The sequence below is a fragment of the Onychostoma macrolepis genome, chromosome 09, assembly GCF_012432095.1.
Source record: "Onychostoma macrolepis isolate SWU-2019 chromosome 09, ASM1243209v1, whole genome shotgun sequence".
NCBI lineage: Eukaryota > Metazoa > Chordata > Actinopteri > Cypriniformes > Cyprinidae > Onychostoma > Onychostoma macrolepis.
In genome coordinates this window covers 2,836,830-2,861,838 of record NC_081163.1, presented here as the reverse complement: position 1 = coordinate 2,861,838, position 25,009 = coordinate 2,836,830, and the positions used below count along the sequence as shown (strand labels likewise).

The 25,009-nt window shown below is 32.6% G+C and overlaps 1 protein-coding gene across 5 annotated transcripts in view; it reads right to left on the bottom strand.

Annotated features, from left to right (window-relative positions):
- Window positions 1-25,009, bottom strand: part of si:ch211-45c16.2 (mitogen-activated protein kinase kinase kinase 13) — a 68,690-nt gene that overhangs the window by 30,332 nt on the left and 13,349 nt on the right. For 2 of the 5 annotated variants that reach the window (XM_058787391.1, XM_058787397.1), the window contains exon 2: window positions 16,154-16,221. The exons of 1 other annotated variant lie outside the window; for it this stretch is intronic. The gene's annotated coding sequence lies outside the window, so the exon portion shown is untranslated. Of the gene's footprint in view, window positions 1-10,907; window positions 11,117-16,144; window positions 16,222-25,009 lie in introns of those variants that run through there. 2 more of the 5 variants (XM_058787394.1, XM_058787395.1) reach the window with 2 other exon arrangements.

Sequence of the window (25,009 nt, the reverse complement as noted above, 5' to 3'; positions counted from 1 at the left end):
ATATATATGCGGTAATACCGCATACCACTCAAAATTATCGCAAGGGAAATTCCTTAACCGCGACAGCCCCAAATCAAAATAACATTATATAATTTAAAAAAAATAAAATAAAAATGATAATAATAATAAAATTCCGTATATTATCGAAAATTGTCCTCACAACAGCCATCCCTAATGCACGAAAAGAAATGTCCTCAGCAGGACGAAAAAAATTAATGGGTCACTCATACACACACACACACAGGGGACGGGACAGCTGGTGGGGTTGATGGGAGGATCAGGTTCCTGTCGATGGTGGACAGAGACACACCCAAACCCCCACATCTGACATGAACAAATAATCCCACTCATACAAGAGGATGAACAATCTGCTCTGACTGACACGCACACACGTGTCTGGGTTTGCTTTCCTTGTGGGGACTCTCCATAGGCGTAATGCTTTTTCTACTGTACAGACTGTATATTCTATTGCCCTACACCTAAACCTACCCCTTACAGGAAACTTTCTGCATTTTTAGATTTTCAAAAATTTATTCTGTGTGATTTATTAGCTTGTTTACCCGTGGGGACCTCAATTTAGTCCCCATGAGTCTGTGTGTATTCAGGTTTAAGTACCCACCTGAACAGGTACACACACACACACACACACACACACACACACACACACACACGCACAGGCTTAAAGCACAAGCGCACTGATGTTCCCTTGCACTGCACCATTCTGAACTCTTAATAAAAATAACATCCAACAACAGGCCTAAAACAAACAGGTATACATACTAGACAAAGAACATGTGTAGATTGCAGAGATTCACACAAACACACTTTACAATGCCCCTCAGGACAGGCATTACGGGTTCACAGATGTTGTGTGCGTGAGACTAAAACTCACAAACCTGTCAAGCAATATGTCTATATCTTTTAAAATCATTTTAATGAAATATCATTGTATTTAACATGTTAAAAAAAAATTATTTATTGACAAAAAAGCAGGATTTATTTTATTTCAATTTCAGTTTGGACATTTTAGTCAATGCTCAAAATGGGAATTAAAAGCACTTCAAAGCAGGGGCTTTCAATCTTTTTAATGCCACAGGCCCCAAATATGAATTTTCCAAGCATAAAGGCTCATTTACACACTCTAAAAAAAAATAAAAATATTATAAATATATAATGTAAAATATTGTATGGAAAATGTTGACAAAACTAAATTTACTGTATTAAAATATTATGTCATGTAAAAATCTGGAAAATTACGTACATAGAATAAAAAAATAAAAAATAAAAATTGAGATTAATCTTATGATTTGCACCCAGTGTTTAGAAAGCAGAACGAAATGGTAGTGATGTCAATTTCTCTGCATCTTTACTTATTTAATCTGTATAATGTTGACAAAAATAATTATAAACTTATTCTATTAAAATATTTTAAAATCTGGAAAATAATGGAAACATAACAACAACATGTTTTATATAATGCCTTTCAAATAATTTGATTATTTAATCTGAAAAATATTGCCAAAAAATAATGATGCATTTATTTCATTGAAATACTATGTGGAAAATCTGATAAATAATTTCAATAAAAGAAATGAATAATAATTTGATTTATCATTTTATTTATTTATTTTTATATTTTATATATACAATTTTTTATATAGTTTTTATGTTTAATTTGTGATAAATCTTATGACTTCCAGCCAGTGTTTAGAATGCAAAATAAAATGGCAATTTCTGTGCATTTTATCCTTTTTGAAAACTCTTGCTCTAAACGTAATATACCAATGTGCTGTAACAAGTAATCATGATTTTTCAGGGTCCCTGCCAAAGCAAAGCCCAAACACACACAGTGTTTTATCATGCATGTCGGGGTCGAGGGTGAATCCACAGCTGCCGCTACAACAAAGAGCCAATTAGTCTGAGCTGAAAACCGCCCACACCCTCCTCCAATCACATGCTGAGAGCTTGTGACTGACAGCTGTGAGAGACCAATCAATCACAGGAACAATGAGAGCGGCACCTGAGCATCAGGATCCCACGGGACAGAGATCATCGCTTCAGCATTGATCTCTCTAATTGAGTTGTTGAGGCTTTTAGCCAATTATTCAAGCAATTCCAATAACAAATATCTCTTTCTTATGCTGCGGTAGAGATGTCTTATAATGCAATATAATACAAAGCTAGAGTCAAATTTTAATGCATGCATTTAATTTTCTTTTAGTATTTAGTTTATGAAAAATTACTTACAATAAATTAACTTTATAATGTTATTTTTGCAAATAAACTACATTTTATTTAAAATTGAAAGCAAAACAAAATTATTATTTTTCTTTTCACATTGACAAATATTTCTTGTTTAGCTTCAAATGTGCTTTTAGTTTTCAATTTCTGAATAATAACAATTCTGTCATCTGTCTGTCAATTCTGTCATAGTGTTTTATTTCTATACCATCATTTACTCAAAAGTAGTTTTAAACCTCAGTGAGTTTCTTTCTTCTGCTGAACATAAATGCTGTTTTGAAGAACGTGGAAAACCAAACATTAGGTCCACAGTGGCTTACATAGGATTTTTTTCCTACTATCAAATTCAATGTGGACCAGCAACTGTTTGGTTAACCACGTTCTTCAAAATATCTTCTTTTGTGTTCAGCACAAGAGAGAAATTAAATTTTAGGGTGAACTATCCCTTTAATGACAGTCGGCTGCATATTTAATACTGTCCCTTTAAGACCTGCACACATCTAATATACAGGCACGCATCCGTTTACTTTCATTTTAGACATAACCAACTGAGTCTATATGTAAACCTTGTGTGTTTTGACAATATTAGTGCAACAGATAACTTAGTTCAGTAATCAGGCGTTGTTAGACAGGCTTTTTAGTGCGCAAATGAAACATTTAACCGGCAAGGCTTGTATGCAAATAATGTACTTTTGCGATCGCGAATAAGTGCAGTGTCCTGTCAGAGTAACTCTAACGCTGTATAGCTGATACAATATTATATTACTACGATATTTCTTCAAAAGCAGATCATGGAGAGATTTTTATCGTCCACGATCAAAAATCGTCATATTGAACACCCCTACTTACAGTATATGAACTTTGCAATGTTATTAATGCAAAAGTGTTACGTTTTATTTTAATACATTATTAAATTTTAAAGCAAAATTAATTTTCTCTTTTCGCATTGAAATGTATTTTTATTGTTTTGCTTCTAATGTGCTTTTAGTTTTCAATTTCTGAATAATTACTTGCAGTATATGGCATTTATAATGTTATTAAAGCAAAATAAATTACTTTATTTTAATAGATTTTATGACATTTTAAAGCTAAGTTTTCCTTTCCCATTGACAAATATTTCTTGTTTTAATAAAAAAACATACTAGATTTATGCTTACAAATGAAAGAACTAATTTCTAATAATAAAATAGACAAGTAAGTTTATTTGAGAATATATTCTATGAAAATGAGAGATTTAATTTTATGCAATTTTGCTTTAAGTAAATGTGTCTTGTTTTAAGAAATAAAAAATATTTCTTATAATTAATCTCATGATTTAGAACCAGCGTTAAGATAATAATATGAAGCTGCAAAAATGTCAGTTTCTGTGCATTTTAACTTATTTAACCAGGAAAACGTTCACAAAACAACATGAACATTATATATTTATATTCAAGAGCAAAAAACAGGATACCAAAACTAGTACAATGACATGTCCTTCAGGAAACCTAATGCACAAATAAACAGTGCTTTTAAATCATTGCAGTGTTGTTGTTTTTTATATCAAATATTGTTACTGTTATATATTAGTAATGTCAGTCAATGCAAATTTCACTGTTCATCAAAATATGATGATTTTGGGCTCAAATTGAGGTCAATGACATGCAAACATGTCTAACACACATGCACACGATAACTAGTGCTGATCCTGCTTTGGGTTTATTCTGGGTTTGGATCAGAGGCTGCACTCATTCCTGCTTTGGGATCCTAATGCTCCTGTTTATTAAAGCTGAAATCATAAGAGTGCAGGGACATGAATGGCCTAAATACATCTGCTTTAGTGCAGTCACTGCAGTCTGACGTCAAATGAAACGCAGCCGCAGGAGCTTCAGTGGGAGCAGGGCTGGATGAGATGAACAAGCTTTCATCAGGGTATGAATCATTTTATGTCACGATAACACTGCACATCATAATATAGGTTTCTTTTAGCTGGAAATTCAATGAAAAATTTTGCTCTCTACACACACTTCATTCCATATATACACACTTTATTATAATTATTTTATATTATTATATAAATATTTTTTTATTTAGTATTATTTGGTATTTATTATTATTTTTAGTTATGTTTAACATTATTTAACAAATAAATAATAAATTAATTAAAAAATATTGTGTGTGTGTGTGTATGTATAAATGTGTGTATGTGTGTGTAAAGTTTTGCAAATGTTTATCTTTAACTACACTTATTTTTAATATTACTTTATAAAGAAAATAAATATAAATAGGGATGCACCGATACCGATATCGGGCCCGATATTGAGCTCCTGTACTCGTACTCGTTAAAATGCCCCGATACCAAGCGCCGATACCTCACAGCATGTGATAAGTGCCATATTCAGACAAAGAAACAAGACAACATGCAGCAGAATGGAGTTATTAGAGATTAAGGATGTCTACGAAGCAGATGTATGCAATGAATAATGTTAAACATTCAGTATTAATGCTTTTATAGCTGATGTGCGCGAACTTGGATTAAAACTGAATCGTAAATATAAGACAATTTATAGGGGCATTCACTATAAAATAAATAATTTATTTTCAACCTTAAGCAAACACAACTTTCTGGTGAAAGTGCAACTAGCAGCCTGTGTGAAATGCGCTAGGCTGTACTGTCCCTCTCATTCTGCACCGGTACAAATACGTGCGCGCGTTGTGCATGTTTTGCTTGCTTCATGAGTGTTTCTGCATTAGAAAGAAAAGCAAAGAAAAACGTGACTTCTATTTCTGAAAATATCACAGTTAGGAGATTTATAATGAGTGGTTCCCTGCATTACAGCAAAACGCGTGATTTTAGCAGCTCTAATGCAATTGAATTAAAGATGATGTACCATAGAGCAAAAAAAAAAAAAAAAAAGAAATGAACAGTGAAAGTAACAAAAACTTGTAAAATACATTTTAATGTGCATAATTAAGTGTGAAAATAACCAAAGGATATACAGTCAAACCAAAAATTATTCAGAGACCAAATTTTTTACTAGTGGGTGCAGGACACTATAGTTCATTTATGTAAGTGAGGATAGCAAAATAAAGTAAACTGTGACATATTATATCCAAAAATTCTTCATACAGCAGACTACCAATAAAACTGATACAAATTTGGAACCAAAAATTATTCAGACCGAGTCTGGGAAAAAAAACCTGAAGGTCAGGTTTGCATGAACCTGGTCGACAGCATGCCCAGGAGACTACAGGCTGTCATTAAGGCTAAGGGTTGCCTGACAAAGTATTGATAGTTGTGTAAATATTGTCATACTAACAGCTGTCTGAATAATTTTGGTTGATTGTAATCCATCTCATACCTTTCTATCAAAGTTATCTGATATTATCGAGCTGAATTTGTTCTGACACAGTTTAACTCTGAGTTCTTGTCATATTTTACTACCATAAACTATAGCGAATAAACTGTGATAATGTGAGAAATGTTGAAGGTGTCTGAATAAATTTTGGTTTGACTGTATCTATTTGATAAATTAAGTTAACCAACTAACATTATACATACTCTTTTGGTTTCTGTACCCAATATATAAAAAATGTACAAATGCAATGAAAATATCGGTATCGGTACTCGGTATCGACAAGTACCAAAAATAAAAGTATCGGTATCGGGCGAGTACTGGAAAAAGTGGTATCGGTGCATCCCTAAATATAAAATATACATAATATTCTGCACGTTTATCTTTAACTAAACACTTATTTTTAATGTTACAAATTATATAGTATATACATAATGTTATCAAATGTTTAACTACACAATTTTAGTATTATTTTATAAATAAATAAAAATGAAATAAACAAATAATGTATTATACATAATGATTTGTAAATGTTTAACTACATACTGTTCATTTTAATGTTTTACAAAAATAAAAAATAAAAATATAAATGAATAAAATAGTACAATGTTTTAAAAATGTTTATCTTTAACTACACATGATATGAACAGTTGGTAACAACAGTTTTTTTATATTCACAAAATGCATATACATAAAACTTGCTTTATTTGAAGACAGACATCACTACTAGTAAGTTCACTTAGTTCAGAAAGTGATTCAATAACAGCTGTAACCGATTCAGTTCAAAGATTCAGAATGATTCATTAAAAAAACCGGCTCATAAGAATCAGACTGCACTGCTCATGCTGTATGTTTGCAATTCACTCATTATTAATCGTACTAGACTGGTCTCACAGTATGTTTTTCAAACATAAAAAACAATGCAAACGCCATAGTACAAACTATACCATCCACATCATCTGTAAGTCTGATCAGTGTGATGGTCACAGTTAATGCGGTTCGGTTCTTATCAGAAACCCGTAGGCAAACAGCAGCTCTTTCCTCCTACACACACTCATTCACCCGCAGAGGAGCGATTATTAAGAGCAGCGAGTGTAAATCACAGCAAATACGGCTGGAGGATTGTGGGAGTGTGAGGTGAGTCATATTAACACTGATGCAGCAGCCGGCTAAAAACAGACTGCAGAGACGGAGGAAAACACACTGTGACGCTGTGCATCAGTGCGACGTCACTCAGCTGCTCACGCGCCGCCGGGCCGGGCCCCATCCCATCCCGCCGGCTCTCGGGAGACACAGAGCCCCGGGGACCCAGCATCACGCGGCCTTGTTCCATGCAGGTTTGACAGACAGGCGCTGAGCCTGACATCAGCCAATCATGAGTCAGAATGATCTGACATCACTACAAAGAGCAACAGTCCCCGCCCACTTTTTCAGCAGCAAGTATTTTTCCCGTTAATTTTCCCATTTCCAAGCAAAAAAAAAAAAACTAAAATTGAATCAGACAAAAAGTCAAAGGCACAAGACTGTGTACTTGATGACTATACACTATACATACAGTACACTTCAGACATTAAACATGCACCCACCTGAAAATTATTCTGCATTACATAAATATATAAATAAATATTATTTTATAAATGAATCAAATTATCTATGTATATATAATATTTAGCAAATATATATATATATATATATATATATATATATATATATATATATATATATATATATATAAATAATGTGTGTGTATTAGTGTTGTCACGGTACCAAAATTTCAGTATTCGGTACCGATACCAGTGAAAATCCACGGTTCTCGGTACCAATTTCGGTACCACATGCTAATTAAAAACACACTATTTTTAATAATAGTCAAACAAAAATAATTTACAAAAATCAACGCCATTCTTCATACTTATTTAAATTGTGTTTCAAGTTTTTCCGCAAGTAATCAAAGTATGAAAAACAGTAAACAGTAAAGTTTCACCCAAATTTAATTTGTCTTTTAATTAATGAAATTTAAACATTTTATTTTTTGGGCAAATAAAGGGGATTTACTATTAAAATTAAAATATGGAGTGATTATTTCTTTAAAAATATATATATTTTTTTATCAACAGTAGTAATAGTATCACATACATTCTACTAAATAATAGTAATATATTTTTGGCACAATGTCTTTAAGATAAACTTTTATTTTGACGGGTTGCCGTGAATACCTTTAAATTTCTGTGTGTAGCTATATGATATGAAGCTGGTTTTACTCAAATGGAACGGTAGAATACTCGTGAAGGGACTCTCAGAGCAGTTCTGTAGATGTTGTTTATGTATTTATGTCTTCATGGAGACGGCAGATGATGAAATCACCGCGAGCGCCGCGTGCTTCAGTGTAAAAAAAAAAAAACGCGCGTCTCTGCCATTCATTCATTGATTCACACAGAGACTCGCAGAACATGCGGGATTCATATCTGAATCGACTTTTGCGGCTTAATATTTACAGATACTAGTCCATGTCGCGATTTGATTAAAGTGTGACGACCTACTTTTGATTAATTCATCCAAACTTTGACAAATTCCGTGACATTCCGTGCTAAACTGTAAACTCCGTTTTTACAACTGGATTCCGAGATTCCGTCCGCGTTTTCTGCATCGCGGAAATCATAGGTCCGTACGCGTCAAGAACCGGGTCGACCAGGTACTCGGTACCACCGGTACTTAAAAAAACCTGGTACCGTGACGTTTTCATTTTTTTAGTACCGACTTAGTACCGAAGTACCGGGTCTTTTGACAACACTAGTGTGTATTATATATAAGCAAATGTTTATCTTTAACTACACATTGTAAATATTTTTTTAAATAATATTAAAATAAATAAATGTTTCACAAATTTTTTATATTTACATTTTTTATATTATTTACAAATATTAATTATTTAATTTACGAATAAATGTTTATATTTATATAATTTATTAAAAATAAATAAATTGAGTATGAGTTAAATACTGAGTTTTGTAAATGTTTACCTTTACTTACAGTGTTATTTTTAATATTAAATTTACGAATAAATAAAAAGTGAAATAAATGAACAAACATAATATATCATATACATAATGTTTCACAAATACACATCATCATCAGTTGGTATTAACAGTTTTTAACTATTTTCCCCATTCATGTGTCCCATAGGGGCAAACTAATAATTTTTAACAACCTTGTAGCTCACAGTATGTCTCATGTTTAATGTTCCAAACCAGTTTCCCTATATGGAGAAAAATGAATGGGATTTTTACTTCTGGAGTGAATGCAGCACTCTAACACTTTACAAACACACAGAAGGAAGATGAAAAGAATTAGGAGGGAAAAAGAGGAGCAAAAAAATGCTTCAGCTCACTTCTGACAAGAAAAGATCCCAGAGAGACAACAAAGGACACGAGAGGAGTGACTCCATCTGACCAGCTGCTGCTCCTCTTCAGCACCCCTACACGTTACAGCACACACACACACAACAATGACACGACTCAAGATTACAGGCTCTTCCAGCTCTTTTCTCTCGTCTTCCCCCAAGCTTTTACAGTTCTGACACATAATCAATACTTTACATTGGCACTTCCATTAGCTGCTGCGGACTCAACACACACAGACACACACACACATATATATATTCCTTCTTTACAACCGGCTAAAGAAGCTCTTGTATTACTCTACATGAGCAGCTCCCAAGAGCCTCTCTTTCCCTTTCTTTTTCGGTCTCTGTTGTTTTAAAGCTCTGGCGGCCAGCGTGAGCTTATATAAACACGCTTAGAAACAAACAGAGCTGCTCTCCTCTATTCCAGCTGGAAAACAGATGGACGACATTTGACAATATAACAGAAAGACATCACTGAAACAATAGAAAAAATAAATAAATATAGCAACTGTAAAAAAAAAAACTAACTATACTCTACGAAATACTACGTTTTTCTACTACAAAACTGCATGTTAAATTTAATATGTAACTTGCTTTCTTTGTTTCTTTTATTTGTGAAATTTACTAGCAATTTCCAGTTTAAAAACAAATTCAGTGCATGAATATATACATACACACGTGTGTGTGTGTGAGAATATAAATAATTTTCTTACAATTAATGATTAGCTGAAAAAATTATTAAATATTTATTCATTTTTATTTTCAGATAAATAAAATATTTATAAAAAGTTAAACAAAGTTAGATCTAACTATTATTAACATTAATAATGAACTCTTCATTTAATTATTATTCTTATTTTAACTGTTAAATAAAATATAACTTATATAATATAATATAATGCAATAACAAAATACTATATAATATTATTTATTTATAACTATTATCAACATTAATAAATAATTTATTTAATAATTGTTTATTTCACATAGATAAGTTATAATATAACAATATATAACACACAATATTATGTAACATTACGTAATATAATACAATATTATATAAATATAATAATATTACTAACATTAATAAACAACTCTATTATTTTTTATTTTCACAAAGTTAAAACTTGTTAAATAGTTCCAACAGTTTTTGCTATGCCACCCAAACCATGAACTATGAAATTTTACTGGTATTGGTACCGACTACTGAAATATTGCTATTTTGACAGTCAAAATGAGGAAGTAGTTATTACATTATTTACAGTTTTCAAGCATGACCATCACAATTTAAAGCACTAATAGAGATATGTTGATTATTTTACAAATGAGGCTCATCCAATCAGAATTAAGAGTCAGAACGATGCGTTTTATAATTTAGTTTTTGGCTCGCATCCATCAAGCTCCAAATAAAAAGAGAGAATTGAATCTAGGAAGCATTTAAACAGGCACTATCATATGGTTATATGATTTTTAGCTGAATTTAAGCAACAGTGACTATATTGTGATATAAACACAGACACGGTGATCTAAAATGACTCATCTCGACAAATTAGACAACACAAAAGAAATGGAAAGAGACGCATTGTTAAAATGCATGACATGCGATTCCCCCGAGACAAGTCATTAAGTTCTGTATGCGTGTGTGTGTGTGTATGCGTGTGTGTGCGTAGCGGTGTGTCCCTGTTGGCTGCCCCATCTGTCCTTCAGCAGAGGGCAGTGAGAGGAGAAGCACCGCATCGAATACAAGACAAATATAGCTCATATGCGCACTGAACACGTATTCATGCAAGTTAGGCATCTTCAACCCCAAACGGTCATCAGAAAGCACGTATAAAAGAAATAAAAGAACAAATACATACACACAGGAAGGATGAAAGAAGGAGAGGAACGTTGAAGCGCGACACACTACACTGCAGTGGATTACTCACAGCTGATGTCGCTGCCATGCATGATCCTCCTTCAGCCGAGAAACAGCTGAAAACAGCCGGCCGAGAGACCGAGAGAGAGAGCTGCAGATCGTCTGAGTGGGCGGCAGTAGAGCTGAGACTGCTCACGTCACACTTTTCATGAATGAAAGGGCTGGATGACGCAGACACGATGCAGCGAGCCTGATCTCTCACACACACACACACAGTATGCGGAAGCGGAACAGACGAGGGAATGATTTCAAAACACTAATGCATGCGGCGTTTGGGCCGTGTCCTAAATCAAAGAGGTCACACCATGCATTCGTTTATTTGTTAGAAAGCCAACATTTCAGTGGTTTTATTCCAGTATCTTTTAGCTCATCATCTCTATGCTAGTATATTTCTAAAAGTCAGCTGACTTACACTCTCTCTTCCAGGTAAACAGAGAAAGAATGCTGATGACATCATCATGCACTCAGGGGCGTATTCAAATTTTTGTCCAATCAGAGAGAGCAGAATGCTCTCTATTATAAACTATTATTATCCTTATTATCATTAAAACTAACTCTTTCATTTTATTTATTTATAATAGTTTAATAATTCCAACAGTTTTTCATTGGTATTGAAATTGGTTCAGAGAACCATGAAATTTTACTGTAATTGGTACCAACTACTGAAATGCTGTTATTGTGCCAAAATGAGGTCAAAATGACTAAGAAACTATTAAGTTGTTAAGCGAACTTTACTTGTTTCATGCATTACCATTGCAACTTAAAGCATTCACATGATAGTAACTATTGGCTATACAACACAAAAAAGTATTTTAATATTTCAATACAGAAAACAATTTAGTGCCATTGCTAGCAACCCAAAAATCATGGGCTCGATTCCCAGGGAATGCATGAACTGAGTAAAAAAAATGCATAACTTGAATGTAATGCAAGTCACTTTGGATAAAAGCATCTGTCAAACTCAAAAACATGAATGTAAATACATAATGTTTTCATTGAGGTAAAAGAGTCTTCACTATAAATCAAATGGCAAAAACAGAAAAAGAAATGTCAAGACAGCTGGTGAATAACTAGCATTTTATTTTCCGACCGAAGCCCATTTCATTTGGCACTTGGCGAGTGTGTATGTGTGAACATGTTTGTGCTGGAGTGTGTGTGTGTGTGTGTGTGTCTGTCTGCAACCATTCAGCATGTGACTAAATGAATCCTGTTGTGTATTTGTGCACTGGCTGATATTTTTAACAAAATCCAGAGCATATAACACATTAAGACTCTTTTAAACATAACTCTCCATCCTGACGTCAGCCCTAATTCTGCATGAGCGGAGCAGCAAACGCTGCTGTAAAGCACATATTTGGCCTAACTAGCAGCGATTCGGTCAGAAGGAGCTGCGAATGCCAAACGGCACAAATAACACAGATGGCAGATTGATGTCGGGCTCAGTGAATGAACCCAGGTCACGCTGACGGCGCGAGTTCAGCACTTTCCCAACACGTCCTCCTGAACACCGCTGATGGGAGACAAAAAGAAGTGTCTCACTTCCACTTTAATAAAACCATCTTTACAACTCAGAAGAGTCACAAACTGAAGTGCAGTGTTCAGCCTGTCACTGCAAACAAACTACATGATCAATTGATGTACAAAACCGGATGTACAGATCCAGAACCACATGTTGAAATTGATGCGACCGCGACATTTTACATTTACATTACATTTATATTTAATCATTTAGCAAACTCTTTTATCCAAAGCGACTTACAAATGAGGACAATGGAAGCAATCAAAATCAACAAAAGAGCAATGATATGCAAGTGCTATAACAAGTCTCAGTTAGTTTAACACAGTACACGTAGCAAGGTTTTTTTTTTTAATTATATAATTAATAAAAAGAAAACAGATAGAATAGAAAAAGAATAAGAGCAAGCTAGTGTTAGAGGCCTTTTTTGCTTTTGTTAATTGTATAATAAATAAAAAGAAAACTGATAGAATACAAAAAGATTAGAAAAGCTAATGTTATTATTATTATTTTTTTTTTTAAAGAATAGATTTAGAATAGAGATTTTTTTGGTCATTTTGTTATTATTTTTATTATTGAAATATTTAAAATCTTTAAATTAACTTTTTTTTTAAAGGCAAGATATGGTAAAAAGCCAAATATTGCCTATAATAAAATATTGTTTATCGTCGTCCATGCATTTATGTCATTTACTTTAGTACTATACTACATTTAAAAAAATAAAAAGAATAATGATAAACAATAACCTTTTTAATTTATTTATTAAAAAAAGAGCCACATTTGGTAACAGGCCAAAAATTGTCTCACTTTTACTATAATAAAATGCTAATTTAAACTACTACATTAAAAAATAAAAAATACATGGAAAGAAAGCATTGTGTTACTGTTTATTGTAATTATTCTTATTTATTATTAAAATATTTTATTTTTAATCAATTACTGTAAAACAATTAATTTAAAGCTGGTGCCATGTTAGGTCTGTCACTGCAAAAGTCATCCATTTGTCATTTATGTCATACTATACTAATTTTTAAATAAGTTATTTGTTAGTATTATTATTATTCAAATAAGCACTTAAAGCTAACATCTAGTAAAAAAACAAAACCTCTTTATAATAAAACACTGTTTACAACTCAGAAGAGTCACAAATTGCAGTGCAATGTCTGGCTTTTAGATAAACAGAATAAGCTTTTGCATTTGTTTTCAGTTCAAAACACAAACTAGCACTAAGTTTATGACATGAGTATAGGACATTAAACAACACAGACATACAGAAAGATTCAAATTTCATCTGTTCTTGTTATATAGTGTATATAGTAAAAGAGTAAAACTCAACTACCCACCGGTTAACTAGCATGCATGTGCTCTAAACTGAAACACTCTTTCCCGGTTGTGCTTAACCACAACACAGAAGTAGCAGAACAACAGAAACTTCCACTAGCTGAAGCCTTTCCTTTCATTGACCTCAGTCTGTGCTACAGCAAAGCATGCTGGGTACACAAAAACTCCCAGCATGCCAGGCAAACATAAATGCAGCACAACCACAATCCAGCTTGTACATTTCTGGAAACTGGACTAGGTACAGAAAACTGAAATTGATGCTGATATTGCTACAAGAGCAACGCTTCATTAATCTAATGTAATGTTTGTGTGAACAAAACACAATCAAATATTGACAATACAATATACTAAAATGATTAAATAAAATATTAATAGCACCAATGTCATTTACATTAGAATTCTACTATATTTAAAAATATAGTATATTTTCTTGGTATCGTTTATTTTATTATTTTATTTTCTATAATTTTATTTTATATTCTTATGTTATGTTAGCATTTATTAATGCAAACTTATGGTAAAAAGCATAAAAAAATTAAAAGTGTAAATGCAAAATTGTAAGAATACATTAAAAACATGTAAAAATCAGGGCTGAATGATTAATTGTATTTGCGATAATATCGCGATATGAAAAAATGCGATTTTTCAACCACAGAGGCTGCGATTACACTGTCAGGTGACACGCGAGAGTAAAGAGGTGTGTTCAACTTGAAGACAGATCGGTGTATGACATCAAAGTACGGCGAGAGAAAGCTTAAGGAGACGTCCGCTCTCTTATAGCTCTCGCGGTCCTTTGATGACAAACACCGATCGGTCCAGCAGCGCTGCTTCAAGTCGAACAAATCAAGTTGGCACGCTTACAGTGTTGCCAAGTCCGTGGTTTGCCTCAAAAAACGTGATATTTAGCCCCTGAAATGTGAATCTTACAGGGGAACCCCTCCAAAAAACGTGTATTTTACCCTCCCCGGAATGTGATTTTTACCGGTGGACCCCCTGTGAAACGCGATTGGGCTAGTTTTGAGTAGCAGTTGGGTGGGTTTTGTTGTGAAAACCTGGCAATCGTGGCACGCTACACGCGGAAATGTTTGAAAGCGTATATATGAACGTACTTCAAAACGGCACATGGAAATTACTCAAGCAGTAACAGCATTACGGTGCATTTCATTACTGAAGACTTCGACCTTAAGATAATATAGGCTAAATAATATATATATATATATATTTATATATTCTTATTTATTTATTTAAAGTCTGTCTAAAGTTTACAGACAATGTTTAAAAAGTGCAATCCACATGTTTACATACGTTTATTACAGTGACTGTGGTAAAGCAACAGATATGTTTTTGTATTTCTGCAATCTACCTTAGTTTGTGTAATTTTTACTGACTTCCATATTAATGTTTACACCAGGCTTAATTGTCAGTGCTTTATGTTGTCATAATTATTACATGCTTACAAGGCTGGAAGTTCAACAAATCAGTCAATATACTACTGTGATTGTAGTTGTTAAATAAAAATGTCATTCATATCAATTCATGCATCACCTAATTTCATCATAACATATAGGCCTGGCCTACAGAAAAGAATATTTATGTTTAACCTACCTAATATTGTGTTGGTCATACTATACAATAATTTATTGCTTGTCTTTGTTGAACAATACAGAACATAAATAGCTTTAAAAAATAATTGCATATTAAATCGCAATCGCAATATTGGTAAAAATAATCGCAATTAGATTATTTTCCAAAATCGTTCAGGACTAGTAAAAATGTGTAATTTTTTTTATTATTTTTTAAAATATATATATATTTTTTTACATTTCTTTCTCATTTTAAAGTAGAAAGAGTCCAATTATCTTTGTTTAACTTTGAAAAATATTTTTTTACAGCATCACATCACATAAAAGGAACAGAAAAGTCATGCATGTGAACGTGTATAACATGTCCTGCACATTAATAATAATAATAATTTAATTTTTATTATTTATTAAAGCCAACATATGGTAAAAAAAATGTAAATGTAAATGCAAAATTGTATAAATACATTATATGTGTGATATATTAAGAGCTAATATAAAAGTAATCACAATAATTTATAAGTAGATAACTGATTTACTCCATTTTTTATAGTATCATATCACATAAAATGAATATAAAGTTCAGTTTAGTACAAAACTAAGACAAATCCATTCAAATGAATTATTATTCATTGAAAGGGCCTTTTCTATGCACAGAAACTGTTTCCTTATTTTCAGTTTACTCAGCATATTTATTTAATTTTAGCCAATGTAGGGTAGAATTCAGCATCTTCATTTTGGTGTATGCCATATCCTGCACATTAATAATAATAACAATAATAATAATAATAATAATAATAATAAGCTCACGGTTTGTACCTCCAGTGAAGTTGACGCTCATTTCCCGAGATGCTTCTACCGCAAAGTATCTCCTCTTCTCTTCGCACCTGTAAATAATAAATACTGAGAGGTCAGAGGTCAGAGGTAACAAGGTCAGTAATCAGACTCTGATCGCACTTTCCAAAGGAAAAAGCAAAAGCTGAGCCAGAGGGAGTGTGTGAGGATTTCTTACATGCCAATCTGAGCGTCTGCTGGGGAATCCCAGAATGAAATATGGGTTAATGTTTAGCAGAAACTGAACTACCATGAATGCCATCCAAACTACAATGAAAAACACTGGATCCCCAAACACACAAGCATTCATACACAAACAATCTCTCCTGCACAGTCACTTATTTATTTAGAGGGGAACGTGTGAAAATCTCCTCCGTCACAGCAAACCCATTTAAAAATTCAGCACGGCTCCAAATCCCTCTTCCAAAACAAGATGGACGAGATGCATTCCAGTAAATTAGGAAACAATCTGAGAAATCTTTCGCACAGCTCATGATGACCAGGGTTAAAGAGATGGAAAATGTGGCCTGTTAAAGATTTAAGACGGAAAAGATGAATTGGATATTTTCACTCTGTGCTGTAATGTTACTGTTAAAAAATGCAAATAAATAGTAACAGTACAATATTTGTAATAAAATAATAAAATAAAATAATAATAAAAGAATAAAAGAATTCCAAAACAAGGTAAAGTAAAGTAAAATACTAAAAAACTATTACTAATTAAAAAAATCTATTTCCAAAACAACAAAGTAACAAAATACTATATAAAACAAACAAACATTAAATAAAATATTATGAAAACAATGAAGTAAAATAAAATAATAAATAAACTAATCAAATATTTAAAAAAGTTACTAAAACATTAAAGTAAAATATTAAATATTACAGAAATAATAAAGTACATTATTAAAACAAAGTAAAAAATAAAATAAAGCAAAATAAACTAAAATAAAATATTAGTAAATCAATACAGTTAAATAAAATTAAATAAAATCATAAAATATTACTGAATCAATTATTAAAACAATACAGTAAAAGAAAATATTAAAGAAAAGAAAATATTAGCAAAACAATAAAGCAAAATACAATATTAAATAAATACAATTAAAATACAATATTAGGTGTCTTCAACCACTATGTACTTTTGCCCAAAAAAATGGTTAGGTAAAATGTACCTATTGTGTTTATATTAAATTGCAAAACATGTATGCAAGAAGTGCAGTGTGTCATATGGTTAATTTAAATGTAATTACATAGTTAAAAGACACTTAATTTAAAATCCAATGAGTCCCAATGGGTCTTCGTTCTAAATTTTGTAAACATTAAGCAAGCTGAGATTCGATATGATTGTGATTGTTACGGGAGGATTGAGATTTGCGCTTGACATTATGAACTGTTTTCTCTTCACATTAACCGGCCTGTTTAACGGAGGTTCAGGTGGTGAACGCATGGAAATGAAGGGGGAATATTTGCTGGGTGTCGGGACACTAAAGAGACAAACTAATGAACAGCTGCTCACGCCCGGATCATTAACCATCAGACCTCTGCCGAGTGTGTGCGTGTGATCATGAAAGAGGGGGATGCTGCATGTCAAATGAGTCCCACCTCCTCACACACACCCACGGGCGTCCCGCCTCGTCTCATACGCCCCACATGGGGACAAAGACCCGTCTCATTTACACCCCAGTCTGCCCAATTAAAGTGTGACAGCTCAGAAAAAGACTCACTTCACACACGACTGAGGCCAGACTCACATATTATCAGTGGAATTGTAGATTACAATGAAAATTACAAACATTTTGTTAAATAAAAAACAAAACCAAAGGATCAGCTGGTGTGACACAGACTCTCCCTCACATCTGCTCTGAAATGTGACTCTAATGAAGAAATGTCTCATGTTTCACCCCAAAATCGAAAGAAAGAAATCAGAAATTATATTTTGATTAAAGAAAATAGACCCTTGTTTTAGGACAATTAGGATTTTTGCAATGTGACATTTTTAAGCACATTATTTTGATGTTTTAAGCTAAATTTTTTGATGACTTTGATCCCAAAAAATTAAATATTAAATTTACATTTTACATTTACATTTATGCATTTGGCAGACGCTTTTATCCAAAGCGACTTACATTGCATTCAAGTTACAGTTTTTACATTTTATCAGCTCTTGCTTTCCCTGGGAATCGAACCCATGATCTTGGCGTTGCTAGCGCCATGCTCTACTATTTGAGCTACAGGAAAGCTACTGTAAATAAAATACAATAAAAAAAATTTTTTTTTAAATCACTAAAACAATGAAGTAAAAAAATAACCAAATATCACTAAAAGCAAAGTAAAAAGAAAAATGTAAAGAAAATATTAATAAAGCAAAATAAAACATTACATATATTTATTTGTTCTGATTTTGTTGTCAATATAATATTAAGTAAAATTAAGATTTTATATCATTCTTGTTTCACCCCAAAATCTAAAGAAATCAAAAAATATATTTAGTTTAAAGAAAACAGACTCATTAAGACAATTATGATTTTTGCAATGTGACATTTTTAACATTATTTTGACTTTAAGCTAAATTGTCATTACTGTTAAGCAAAAATAAATAAATAAATAATGCATTGAGGTAATAATTTATTCTGTAATATTTTTTTATTTGAATTAACATCAGCACAAATTTTTAAAAAGCATTACAGTAACAAGAATTAAGGAGGAAAATGTCACAATTTGTGCCATTAAATCTTAAAGGTCTTCAAGTAGGCCTAATTTACTTTTACATGAAACATTTCTATTGTACGAAACTTGGAAAAAAATATATTTAATTATTAAAAAAGTAATACAAAAGGAAATCCTTTCACTGTACATTTATAAGAAACATTCACACATTAATTTTTGCAAGAATTCTGTATGTTCATTAAGTTTCACGTGAACTATGTAAAAATATTATTCAGTTTCCTCCCAATATTCTGACACAAAAAACTGTTTTATATTTCTGTCATTAATACGGGTCCCATTCAGAAATTAATCATAAACCTTATGTTAATGACTTCATAAACGCATGCATAACTACTTCTGAGGATTCACTAATGATGCTGGTAGAACAGGCTTAAATGTGATTTTCTAATAAAGTGAGATAAAGTCAGTTACTCATAATTTAACAGTCCTCGCTTCATTAGTTTCCCTCTGATGAAAAAAATAACAAAATAACAGCAGCCACACAAAAACACAACAGAAAATACAGAAGCAGCCAAACGAAACAAAGAGTTCAGTCTAACAACAAACTACAGATCAAAAGCAACACAGATTTTTTGAAAATGATCACTTTATTGCTGTTTTTATTGTCACTGAACACTGTTGGATTAAACCTGGTTGTTGGATGTTTATCAGACTTTACAAGACAAGCACAAATGGAGCAAAAAATAAATAAAATTATATATTCTAAAATCAGAGCTTTCATAAAGGTCGTTAAATTTGCATTTTCTTCAATTTATATTCTCCCAGTTACAGTATGCAAAAAGAAAATTAGGGATGTCAATTTTCGATCATTTGCAACAGATCGTCGTTTAAATTAACAATCTATTAATCGATTAATCGTTAACCTTAATACTGCAAAATGCGTCTATTGCAGTGGCATATAGTCAAATGGCAAACGCCAGCTTCCTCACCCGAATGAAAAGGGTTTTTAGTCTAAATAAAAGGCTAGCAGCAGGATCGTAAAATGAATAGATGTGATTACGATCATTTGATAAAATGAAGAGAGCGCGCCGTAGTTACGCACGGGATCATTATACTTTGTGTGTGTCCCAAATGCAAGTACGGCGCGTGGGACTGTGACGTGCGCTCAGTGATCCGCTTCTAAAACTACTGCCGTTGCTACGGCAAAACACACTGTTACCCATCTGAAACATTTTAATGAGAGTATTATGACAAGTGAGAGTATTAAAAATAAGAACAAAGATACACATTACAAATACACATAATATACAAATAAAACAAACAGTGCTTTATTTTCAGGTACAATAGGCATATTTAGCAGGAGCATTCAAGAAATTGAATGAACAAATATAAAAATAAAACACTATATAGATTAATTCCTATTAAAGCAGCTGTATAATTTTTTTCTGTCAAGAGTAGCGAGTCCCCCATTCAGTGTTTTATATTTATAGCATCATTTACTCAAAAGTTGTTTTAACCCTCTGGGGTCCGAGGTCATTTTGGGGCCCTTGAAATGTTTTGACATGCCCTGATATTTGTGCTTATTTCAGCTATTTAAAACATACTATTGACCAACATGTCATTTTTTTTGTATTCAGCACAAACTGTGCTACAATAATATGTGACCAAGATGGATGTACATGTTTGCATTTTTTAGAAAAAAAATATTATGCGTGGTTAGTAAGTTTTGGGAAAAAAAATGTAGCTGAAATAAGGCCATAAAACCCACACTGAATAGTTCTGAATAAGACTTTTGAGTAATCAGTCTTATAGCCTAGAATATTTACTTCAAAATTATGTGAAAATCATTCTGCTTACTCAATTTTAACAATATATTGATTAAAATTTTTCAAGACATGTTTTGTCATCGAGGGTCTATATGCGAGGGAGTGGCAATGGCCATGAATATTAAGTGATTTTCACCTGAGAGACAAAGGGCCCTCCCCTAATGGCCCCTAATGGCCCATCAGTGTGACTGTGAGGCAGGTAAGAGAGAATGTGAGGAGATTGAAAAAAAGGGTTTTTTAAATTATTTGTATTTTATTTACAACACAGTATAATCAAAACATACATAATGAAGGACAAAGACACATTATTGTGCACACCGATCTAACCACAGAGATGTGAACAGACTTTGAGTCATTCCTGCAACAGATTCTGTTCAACAAGTGAAACAAGTAAATCATACTTGATATTTACGTGTGTTATTTACGTGTTTCTACTTCTTTCCATGGATTCAAGAAGAAAAAAAACATAATCAGTAGTCAAGGAGTTTGTTTTAACATAGAATATCAGTGTAGTTGAACATCTGATGTTGGTGCAGCGCTCTCAGAGGAAAACAGTTTGAAGAGACATCAGGATACATCTGGTGCTGGTATCTGATTCAATAAAATACAAACGAAAAAAAAACATTTGTGAGCATGTTAATATCAGGAACATCTGTATATGTATATATATATTTTAGTTTTGTAGCCATAGACTCACACATGCTTTTTACTATCATAAAAAAAGAGAAAGAAATCTTATATCTGAGAAACTAATTATTATTGTTTAGCACTTTATTAAAATCTGTTTCTGAACAGAGTAGGCTATTAATAATAAACATGTACTAAACATACTTAGACTTGTAGCATTCATCATGTTACAGTGTACACTCATATTACTTTTATTGTTTTATATAGAGCATGAAAACATCATCGCGCCGTAAGAAATTTAAACACAGTGAATTGCCCCTCATATTCAAAATGTTTTTCACGATTTCAAACATTGTAGTCAGGAATTATAGTTTGGGAAAAACCCAACTATGATTTTGTAGTCATATAGCCTAGTATGTATGATTTTATAGTAGCCTATGATATGATTCTGTAGCCACAGACTCAAGCATGCTTTGTACAATAAAAGGATGTACTTTGTACTATAAAAAAGGATATTTTATATCTGAGAAACTAATTATTGTTGTTTAGCACGCTATTAAAATCTATTTGTGAACAGAGTATTAATAATAAACATGGTCTAAACATTATTAGATGCGTAGCATTCATCATGTTGTTGTGTGGGAAAAACCCAACTAACTGTTAGTAAATCTGTTCAAGTTTATGTCACAATAAAACATTAACTAATGCAAAAAAGAAACATTACTTACTCATCAGATTGATCTCCTCTACTGGATGAAATAGTGTTCTTCTTTCAAGGGAAATCCTGCCTTTACTCAGCGCGTCTTCCAGAAACAAACAGTAGCCACGATGAGGATCTCCGCTCTTTGTTTGTTGGGCGTTTGCACGTGCGCACGTACCATGTGGCTATTTACATATGAACGGTGCGAGCCGCACGGGGGCGGGATTTCATTAGAGATAATGAGTCAGACGGGACAGACTGAACATCGTGTTGGTTTCATATGGATTACTTCATCACAGAATGTTTGTTTTCGATAATTTCAAAGTAGACACTTCAAGCTTTCTATAGATATAACTCCCATGTCTCTGTGTTGAGTATTTGCTGAGTTACAGTTCATTTTAGTGATGCGTTTCTAAAAACAGTTTGCGGAGACGGAGAAGACAGAGTTTATAGAGCCGCACCCTGTTTGTTTTCTTATTTTTCCAAAAGCACAAAGTTGGGTTGTTATTGTGAGTGTACACAAAAAAAAAGTAGACACTTAACAGTTTCGATTGATGTATGACACTTAGTATTTTTAGTGTCTTTTGCACTGATCTTAAAAAAAACGATCTGGTATCGCCGGCGATACCGTCGACCCCAGAGAGTTAAACCAGAATGAGTTTCTTTCTTCTTCTGAACATAAATTCTATTTTGAAGAACGTGGGTAACCAAACAGTTGCTGGTCCACATTGAATTTGATGGTAGGAAAAAAATACTATGGAAGTCACTGTGGATCAGTGTGAATAAATAAGATATCACTGTGAATATCTTCTTTTGTGTTCAGCACAAGAAAGAAATTAATACAAGTTTGGGACAACATGTGAGTGAGCAAATAATGACAGAAATTACATTTTAGGGTGAACAATCCCTTTAATGACAGTCGGCAACATGTTTAGTTCTGTCCCTTTAAGAGCTGCACGCATCTAATATACAGGCACGTATCTGTTTGTCTGAACAGTTTACCTTCATTTTAGACATAACCAACTGAGTCTATACATAAACCTTGTGTGTTTTGACAGACCTTTTATTGTGGCCAGCCCAAGGCACACCTGTGCAATAATCATGCTGTCTAATCAGCATCTTGATATGCCACACCTGTGAGGTGGATGGTGTATCTCGGCAAAGGAGAAGTGATTTGGAGAAGGAGAAGAAGATTTGTGAACAATATTTGAGAGACATAGGCCTTTTGTGTACATAGAAAAAGTCTTGGATCTTTGAGTTCAGCTCATGAAAAATGGGGGCAAAAACAAAAGTGTTGCGTTCATAATTTTGTTCAGTGTGTGTGAAATATATATATATATATAAAATTAGACACTTTTAACATTGAATAAAGCACATAAATCATTACCTGAGATTATCACGGTCATATTTTGTATGTTGTTCCTGCCACGACGTCGCAGAAAAAAAAAAAACATTTCTAAAATAGAATTATCGCGTCACGACTGGTTGGGACACACGGCGTTACAGTTTGATCCCCCCCCAAAAATCTAAGTGTTAAGACATGCTGACAGATCTAATGATTGAATCTGCAATTAGGGAAAGTGGAGAAGAGATCCAGTCTGGAGATGAGCAGGAACAGTTGATTTGCATGGCAAACATGGAGATCCAGATTTTTTGTTTGTTCATTTGTTTTTAATAGTCAACAGGCAAAGTTCTTCTGTATCTAAATGCAAAAATGTTCATAATTGTTTGAATAAAACAAAAAAATCTGAACATTTATTTTGTGACCATCTTGTGACTATTTTAACAAAAGCAACTATATATATATATATATATATATATATATATATATATATATATATATATATATATATATATACACACACATATATTAGGGGTGTCAACGTTAACGAATGCGATTAATCTGAAAATTTTAACACGTTAATATTTATTTTACGCAAATTAATCGTTTGATAAGGTTTGACCCCAAGGTTATCCATCATTGTGTGATGAGGGTACAGCACCAGTGTTGCCAGGGCAGCGGCACAAGTGGGCTATTTTGAAAATACAGTCGCAGGAAAAATTACAGAGCCGTGGGTTGCGGTTTTTGGGCTACTTTTACTTTTTGGGCCGCCCAAGGTGTATATAGACATATAAAAATTAAAATAGATCCTTTTACTAATGTGTATTATACTTGGAATGTATACCTGGCACTATAGATTATATAAGATAATAAACACACGATTACGATAGGATATTTGTATGTGATTTTCTTGAGTGGAATGTGTACATCTGAAATGCTAATTTGTGCAGCGATATAAAAGGCTATAAATAGCATATTTTAACAACAGTAAACAACCACATTCCACATGTGATCGTAAAAGGAAGTTATTACAAACACTCGATGGTGGTGTGAAGTGAGTTCTGAGTAAAAGTGCACTATTAATCTCATAAATTGTCTTATGAAGCATGATGCTAATATTAGCTCTAATGCACCTGCAGAACAGGTCCAATTCTTCTTCATAATGCATTTTGTCATTATACTTCACGTAAGGTCGCAAGAAATGTTTTGTTGTATTTATTTAGAAATACTTTTGATAATAGTTGGGTAAATGTATGCTGGGATTGAAGCGATGTGGCTTGGTAAACGTTTTATTGCCAGTATAAAGGCTGATAATGGCTGAATAAAAACAAAAGAATAATGATAAAAGAACAATAAGGATTATGTCTCATACCTGGCGGAAGTGTGAAAGTCTGTTTCCTTAAACTAGTTTGTCATGCATTTCTTTATTTCAACACATTTACACATGATTGTGATTAACGTGATAATTATTTAATCGATTGACAGCACTAATTTATATTTATATATATATATATATATATATATATATATATATGTATATGTATGTATGTATGTATGTATGTGTGTATGTATGTGTGTGTATGTATGTGTGTGTATGTATGTGTGTGTGTATATATATATATATATATATATATATATATATATATATATATATATATATATATATATATATATAT